Source organism: Eumetopias jubatus, unplaced genomic scaffold (genome assembly GCF_037043125.1).
Source record: "Eumetopias jubatus isolate StellerSeaLion01/CBP00866 unplaced genomic scaffold, mEumJub1_p1.0 scaffold_8, whole genome shotgun sequence".
Taxonomy (NCBI): Eukaryota; Metazoa; Chordata; class Mammalia; order Carnivora; family Otariidae; genus Eumetopias; species Eumetopias jubatus.
In genome coordinates this window covers 39,767,849-39,776,745 of record NW_028274814.1, presented here as the reverse complement: position 1 = coordinate 39,776,745, position 8,897 = coordinate 39,767,849, and the positions used below count along the sequence as shown (strand labels likewise).

The 8,897-nt window shown below is 41.5% G+C and overlaps 1 pseudogene; it reads right to left on the bottom strand.

The window, feature by feature from the left end:
• Positions 1-5,394: 5,394 nt before the first annotated feature.
• On the bottom strand, positions 5,395-6,918 carry LOC114222475 (WD repeat-containing protein 31-like; annotated as a pseudogene).
• Positions 6,919-8,897: the final 1,979 nt, after the last annotated feature.

Below are 8,897 nucleotides of genomic sequence, written 5' to 3'. Positions count from 1 at the left end.
TATGCTCACTCACTCTCTCTCAAATAAATAAAATAAAAATCTTAAAAAATGAAAATAAACAAGCATAATACATATACTACACACACACACACACATACACACACACATAGTATGTCAGATGAAGAAAAATGAAACGGTAAGAGGGTAAGGGGGATAGGGAGTACATAGAAAGATGGCTGTTCTTTGTTTGCTGGGTTTTTTTGCCCCTGAGGGTAGAGAGCTGGCTGTTCTGTATAGGGAGTTGGGAAGGCTTCAGGGATGGTGACATCTGAGACCCGAAGGAAGTGAGGAAACAAGGCTTGAAGCTATGTGGCAGAAGATGTGTCCATCAGAAGGAGCAAGTCTTGAGCCAAGAGCATGCTTGGCATTGTTGAGAAATAGCAAGGAACTCAGTGCAACTGGGGCAGAATGAACTAGAAGGAGAGTAGCAGATTGAAGTCAAAGAGTCAGAGAGGACCAAAGAGTATTCTGAGCACAAAGGTGATATAATGTGATCTAGCTTTTAAAAGGATGGTGGGGGGGCGCCTGGGTGGCTCAGTTGGTCAAGCGACTGCCTTCGGCTCAGGTCATGATCCTGGAGTCCCGGGATCGAGTCCCACATCGGGCTCCCTGCTCAGCAGGGAGCCTGCTTCTCCCTCAGATCCTCCCCCCGTCATGCTCTCTCTCTATTTCATTCTCTCTCTCAAATAAATAAATAAATAAAATCTTTTAAAAAAATAAAATAAAAGGATGGTGGGAGAGGGAAAGAAAGCACAGAGACCAGTTAGGGAACTATTGAAATAATCCAGATGAGAAACCACAGTGGGTTGGGTCACGGTGGTAATAATGGGGTGATGAATGTGGCTGGATTCTGGACATACTCTGAAAGTAGATTGAATGTGAGGGATAAGAGAGAGGAATTAAGGAGGACTCCAGACTTTGGGTTGAGTAGCTGGAAGGTTGGAGTTGCCTCTCCTCATGCCTTTGGTGTTCTCATCTTGGCTCAGTTTTACATGCTGTGGGGGATTAAAGTTCATCTGGCAGCTGAATACCATGCAGTGAGTGACCTCAGGTGATGCCATGTGAAAGAGAATAATTGCCCAGCTGAGACAGGCTCAAATTTCCCATCCACAAAATTGTGGGCTAAAAAACAAAACAAACAAACAAACAAACAAAACCGCTGTTTCAGACGCTAAATTTTAGGTTAATCTCTCTTGTTGCAATAGATAACCAGAACAAAAAACCATCTCTTTGCTGATGACCCACATATTGCCCGAACCTCTCACCTGAATTCGACATTCATATTTAATTGCATATCTGACATTTCCACTTGGACGTGTCTTATTTTGGGTTCTCCCAGAAGCAGACTCCGAGACAAGGATTCAAGTGCAAGTAGCTTACTTGGGAGGTGATCTCAAGAAACACCAGCAGAGTAATGGGGAAGTGAGACAGAGAAAGAAAGCAGACAATAATGGGTGTGTTATTAAGCCAGTTATCACTGAAGAAAACTGCTCCATACTGTTGGGAAACTTGGAGAATTCATGTCAAACCTGTACCTCACAGTTTTCACACTCAGAGGGCACGGGAACCGGAACACTTACATGCTAACTTGTTGAGTCATTGGTTGAGGGCGGCTCCTGGGGAAGCTAATTCCCCACTGGTCTGCTTATCCCTCAGGCAAGGAAATGAAAACCCTGGGGGTGGGGAGCAGATTAAAGTGGGAAAGTTGAGGAAATCTGAGCTGGACTCTGACAGCATTTGCTAGGACATTGACATTTTAATGATTCCAGGACAATTGTTTGTTTTGTTGTCCTTATTGTTCAAAGATTTTATTTTTAAGTAATCTCTACGCCAAATGTGGGGCTCAAATTTACAACCTCGAGATCAAGAGTTGCCTGCTCCACTGGCTGAGTCAGCCAAGCGTCCCTCCGGAACAATTGTTTTGTAGAATGTTCTACACACTGGCTACTGGGGATAGTTCTCCATGGTCTCACATTTCTTCATGGCTTGTGAGCAGAAGCACTAACTGTCCTTTTGCTTTGGATTACCTTTCCAAAGGTATTTGGATAGTGAACAGCTTTGGAAGCTGAAGTCTCCCATCAAGACAGGCTTGTTTGTTCTTACCCGGTGTAATAAAGGTAATATCTCTCTAAGGCAAAAGTCAGGCATGTTAAAAAAACTGGGGCTCCCTAAGCTTAGGATTGCTCTCCCGTAACTCAACACACATTATGTGTGGGTATCACCTAGCTCTTGTATCATCCTGACTGGGGCTTGGGAAACTGGCACAAGAAAATAATGACTCTGATTGCTGTTCCTGCAATCCAACAGTATAAAGCACTATTTCTCATAATAACCTCAATATATTTACTGGTTTGCTTTATCCTACAACAAAGACAAAATAGTTCCAGAATTACTATTCCATTGATGCCACCAACAACAAATCTAAGTAACTTTCAAAATTTCTTTGTAGTTATTAGACGATGTATTATTAAGGATTATAGTCAGAATACTATGTTCAAAAATAAGTGAAATTTTCGTCAGTGTGGTTATGTACCAATTTGATATGATCAAGTTCATTTGCTTCATTATTTTTGTGGTTTTTTTTAAGATTTTATTTATTTAGGGGTGCCTGGGTGGCTTGTTTTGTTCAGTGTCTGCCTTCGGCTCAGGTCATGATCCTGGGGTCCTGGGATCCAGTCCCGCGTTGGGCTCCTCGTTCAGCTGGGAGGCTGCTTCTCCCTCTCCCTCTGCCTGCTGTGCCCCCTGCTTGCGTTCTTTTATATATTTATTTATTTATTTGTCAGAGAGAGAGCGCGCACAAGCAAGGGATGTGGCAGGCAGGGGGAGAAGCAGCTGCTGAGCAAGAAGCCCAAGGCTGCACTTGATCCCGGGACCCTGGGATCATGACTTGAGCTGAAGGCAGACGCTTAACCGACTGAGCCACCCAGGCTCCATTTCATTATTTTTGCATTAATTTCTTAAAAATAAATAAACCATTTATGTGATTAAAAATTTAAACTTTACAAAGAAAATTTTAAACTTTACAAAAAGGTATGCTTGGAGAAATCTCATTAGAATCCCTATCCATTCCGGGTGCCTGGGTGGCTCAGTTGGTTAAGCGACTGCTTTCGGCTCAGGTCATGATCCTGGAGTCCCAGGATCGAGTCCCGCATCGGGCCCCCTGCTCAGCGGGGAGTCTGCTTCTCCCTCTGACCCTCCCCCCTCTCATGCTCTCTATCTCTCATTCTGTCTCTCAAATAAATAAAATAAAAAATATTTGGAAAAAAAAAAGAATCCCTATCCATTCCATTTACTCCCTAGAGGTTAACTGTTATGGACCGAATTGTGTTCCCCCAAAATTTGTGTGTTGAAGATCTAACCCCCAATGTTACTGCTTTAGGAGATAGGAATTTTATTTTGTTTTAAAGATTTTATTTATTTACTTGACAGAGAGAGACACAGAGAGAGAGGGAACACAAGCAGGCGGAGAGGGAGAGGGAGAAGCAGGCTTCCCGTGGAGCAGGGAGCCCGATGTGGGGCTCCATCCCAGGACCCTGGGATCATGACTGAAGCCGAAGGCAGACGCGTAATGACTGAGCCACCCAAGCGCCCCGAGATAGGGCTTTTAAAGAGGTAATAAAAGGTAAATGAGAGCATAAGGGTGAGGCCCTTATCAGATAAGACTGGGGTTCTTATACGAAGAAAATGAGACATTAGAGCACCCTCTTTCTCCCTATGCACATGCAGAGGGAAAAGGCCATGTGAGGACACAGAGAGGAAGCAGCCATTTGCAAACCAGGAAGAGATGCCAACAGAGTTGATGTATCAACAGAGACCAAATTTTCTGGCACCTTGATCTTGAACTTTTAACCTCTAGAACTGTGAGAATATACATTTCTGTTGTTTATGCCACCCAGGCTGTGGTATTTTGTGATAGCCCTAGCAGATTTATACAGTAACTATTAATTAGGATTTGATTTATTCTTCTTTGTTTCTCTTTTTTTTAGAGATGGGGAGGGGCAGAAGGCGAGAGAGAGAGAGAGAGAGAGAGAGAGAAAGAGAATCTTAAGCAGCTCCACACCCAGCACAGAGCCCGAAGTAGGGCTCTATCTCAAAACCCCAAGATCACGACCTGACCTGAAATCAAGAGTTGGATGCTGAACCAACAGAGCCATTCAGGTGCCCTTCTTCTTTGTTTTTCTGTTTTTGGTTTTTTTTTTTTTTGAGAAAATAAGCAAATATTTACAGTTTCTTATACAAAAAGTAGCATATTATATACTCTTTTGCACTTAACAATATACCTATAAATCACTCTATATCAGTCTGTAGAAATCATTCTTTTTTACAATTCCATTTCTTTATTGTATGTGTTAAGCATAGTTTATCCAACTGTATATGCAATATTTTACTACTACAAAAATGCCTGAATGAATTACCTCATATATATGTTGTTTAATGTTTGTGGAAGTGCCTGTTTAGGGTAAATACCTAGGAAATGGATAGCTGAATCAAAGGGTACATGTATATGTATTTTTGTTAGATAATGCCTAATAATCCTTTAGAGGGGTTGCACTATTCTATATTCTCTCTGGCAATGCACGAGAGTGACTTTTTCTTTACTGCCTCACCAACAGTGTTGTCAAACTTGAATTTTTGCCAATCTAATAATGAGAGATGATATTTCATTGTATTTTAATTTACTTTTTTTATCATAAGTGGAGTTGAATCTTTTGTCATATTTTTATGGGTCATGTGTATATCTTTTTCTGTGGTTATCTTTTTTAAAGTTACATTTTCTAAAAAAATAAAAGGAAAAAAATTACATTTCTTATCCAGGGTATAGCATATGCTTGATTTTTGTATATTTATTTTCTATCTAGATACATTACTAAATTATTTTATTAAGTCTAGTGGTTAGTCTATCAATTCTTTTATGTAAAAAACTCTAAAGGTGACAATCATCATTTAATAATATTTTTGTCTCTTCCTCTTTGATCCTTATAAATTTCTGTTCTTGTGTTAGTATGCTAGTTAGGACAATGATATGATGTTGAATGGAAGAGACAATAGTGGCTTTGTTTTATTCCTTATTTTAAAGAGAATGATTTTAATGGTTTTCCACTAAAGGTAATGTTTGCTATAAACATTTTTATTTACTTTTAATTATTATTTTTTACTATAAGCATTTTTAAAAACAGTTGTTTTTTTTTCTAAGTGGAACCCAGCGTGGGGCTTGAACTCACAACCTGATGAGTTGGATGTTTAACTAACTGAGCCGCTCAGGCACCCTGAAAATAGCTTTCCATTAGATTAAATTTCTCCTCCATAATTGTTTTGCTAAGAAGTTTTGTTTTTGTTTTTGTTTTCATTTTTGACTGGCCATGGTTTGATATTGTCCAGTGAAATGACTTGGTCTCAGAAAGCTGCCACTTCCCATAGTTCCAGACCTCCACGTGGTCCCCTCTGAGCAGGTGAATTCTTCTGCTGAAACTTGCATACTGTAAGGAGACAGTGTCGCCAACAGCCAGGGAAGTCAAAGATCCTAATCTATCCAGGGACAAGGTGAACGGGCAGGCTCCAGTATACTGGTTCCAAAATGTCACTTTGTTTTTTTGTTTTTGTTTTTGTTTTTTAAAGATTTTATTTATTTGAAGAGAGAGAGAGACAGTGAGAGCAGGAACACAAGCAGGGGGAGTGGGGGAGGGAGAAGCAGGCTTCCCTCAGATCACAGAGCCCGATGCGGGGCTCGATCCCAGTACTCTGGGATCATGACTTGAGCCAAAGGCAGATGCTTAAGGACTGAGCCACCCAGGTGTCCCCCAAAATGTCATTTTGTAGTCATGTGATAAAGTAGCAATTATAGGCATTGAGGCCAGTGTGCTTGGTAGAAAGACACAAGATGCAATAGTCTGGAAATGCCCCTTATATTCTCATATTCTGTTCCGTGTCTGCCTTAGGTTGCACTATGTGGCTTCACAGCCTTCCCCTGCCATTGCTGCAGGAGACAGACTTGTGTCTGTCCTCACTGACCTTGCAGTAAGTCTGAACATGCTGCTTTGCAGGAAACGTATGAGGTACCTGCAGCCCCGACTGCCCCATAATCTGATGGTTTTATCTTCAGATGTCTGTAGTGTATGTGGTTCTTGGGGGACCCAGCAACTGGTAAGTGACCAGGTTCCTAGAGACAGAGGCTCTCTCTGTACACGGGTCCCAACATCCCACGAGGCAGAGTGTTGTCCTGAGAGCCAGGGCACAGCTGTGACACGTCCAGACTCACAGCCAATGCAGTGACCACCAGGGCGTGGCCAAGGGACTCCGGCCTTGGTTGTGAGGGACCATGCAAGTGCCACATGATGATCGTCCTTCCAGGACAGACACTGAAGAACTGGCTTGATTTGTGAATACAGGCTACCTTACTGATTTCTCATTCCTGTCCTCTGAACCTTTCACCACATTTCCAGTTTTCCTGTCTTATCTTTTCCTGTGGAGATACACAGGTCTGAGTTCAGAGCAGAAACAACAGAGACGGTGTCCACGGGGGCTGGGCTATACTCCTGACAAGCTTTTTTTTTTTTTCTAAATTTTTTAATTTATTTTTTTGACACAGAGAGAGACAGCGAGAGAGGGAACACAAGCAGGGGGAGTGGGAGAGGGAGAAGCAGGCTTCCCGTTGAGCAGGGAGCCCGGTAAGATGCGGGGCTCGATCCCAGGACCCCGGGATCACGACCTGAGCCAAAGGCAGACGCTCAACGACTGAGCCACCCAGGTGCCCCTACTCCTGACAAGCTTTAGTTCAAATCCTCTCTTCTGTAATTCTACTGGGCCTGATGTATTTAAAAATGCTATGTCTGAGTTTGCTTTGCAGTTTCCCCATCACTGCACAGAATCTACACAAAACCTTCTGAGAAAGCTTTTCAGGTGGTACCTGAGGAGCAGCATCCCTGTGGCTGTTGGAAGTTGTGTCCCCCCAGACCAATGGGATTGATTTTCTTGGGGTGTCTGGCTGGCTCATTTGGGAGAGCATGCGACTCTGGATCTCAGGATTGTGAGTCTGGGTGTAGAGATTACTTAAAAATAAGAAAACCTTTTTTAAAAAATAGGATTTTCTTGGTGAGCTTCTGTATTCAATGCCTTGTAATGTTTATCCTTTGGAAAATAGTTCAGGCAGCCACTTGCTAATCTCTGTGATTACAGCAGGCTGGCCGGGCATGGAGCTGAGGCCAGTGGGGCGAAGAGTGGAGGGCATCCACAGCTACCACACTCCAAGCCTCCTCCTGTGCCTCTGCCCCTAGCAGTGAGGTGCATCGCTAGGACAGGACCTGGCTTGCTAGAATTTTGGATTTTATCAAATATTTTTTGTGTATCTATTGATATACTTTTTTTCTTTAATACCTTAATGTGGTAAATTACATTGATTTTCTAGTATTAAATTACATTTGTATGCCTGGGTAAACCCAACCTGGTTGTAACACACTATCTTTTAAATATATTGTTGTACTTGGTTTGCTACTTATTATTTTTGTAACTTTCTTCCATGAGTATTGTTTTATAATTTAATGTTCTTGTCTGGTTTTGGTATTAATATTTTATTAACTTCAGTAAATGAGTTGGACTGGGGCATTTTCTAACTCTATTTTTTATAAATTTTCTGGAAGAGTTAAAAATAAGTTTAAAATTATCTGTTCCTTAAATATTTTGTAGAACTGATATGTATAAACTTCTGGACCTTTTTTTTTTTAATGAGAGAGTTTTTACTACCAATCAAATTTCTTTGTTATAAAAATATTCAGGCTTACTATCTCTTCTTCAATCAGTTTTGGAAAGTTATAAAGTATGTGTATTTAGATATCTCCACATGTTCACTAATTTCTTTGATTACCATATTCCTGTCTTTCAGAAATTTTTCTAGGATTTTTTTTTTCTGAAGTGTCATTTATATTTTCCTTTGGCAAAGATCAATTGGTAATAAACTCTGTGCTTTTGTTTATGTGAAATGTCTTTATTTTGTCCTTGGTCTTATAAAATAGTGTTACTGGGTACATAATTCCAAGATGACAGTTATTTTCTCTAAGTACTTGAAGATATTATTCTGTCTTCTGGCTTCCCTTTTGTGTTAACAAGTCTGCTGTCAGTCCAATTACTGTGCCTTTGTAAGTAAGCTGATTTTTTTTTTCCTGGCCCGATGTTATGGGTTGAATTGTATCACTCAAAAAGATATGTTAAAACCCTAAGCCCCAGTACCTAAGAATGTGACCTTATGAGGCACCTGTGTGGCTCAGACGTTAAGCATCTGCCTTCAGCTCAGGTCATGATCCCAAGATCCTGGGATCGAGCCCCACATCGGGCTCCCTGCTCCGCGGGAAGCCTGCTTCTCCCTCTCCCCACTCCCCCCGCTTGTGTTCCCTCTCTCGCTCTGTCTCTGTCAAATAAATAAATAAAACCTAAAAAAAAAAAAAAAAAAGAGGGCGCCTGGGTGGCTCAGTTGGTTAAACAACTGCCTTCGGCTCAGGTCATGATCCTGGAGTCCCGGGATCGAGTCCCACATCGGGCTCCCTGCTCAGCGGGCAGTCTGCTTCTCCCTCTGACCCTCTTCCCTCTCGTGCTCTCTCTCATTCTATCTCTCTCTCAAATAAGTAGATAAAATCTTTAAAAAAAAAAAAGAATGTGACCTTATTTTGAAATAGAGTAATTGCACATATAATTAGTTAAGGTCATATTGGAGAAGGGTGGCCCATTGATCTAATATGACTGGTGTCCTTTTAGGAGAAGAAAAGAGACACAGAGACATAGGTATATGAAGATATAACAGATGCTGATGGAGGCGGAGAGTGAGGTTTTGCAGTTGTGAGCCAAGCAATGACAAGGATTGCTAGCAAATCATCAGAAACAAGGAAGAGGCAAGGAAGGATTTTCTCCTA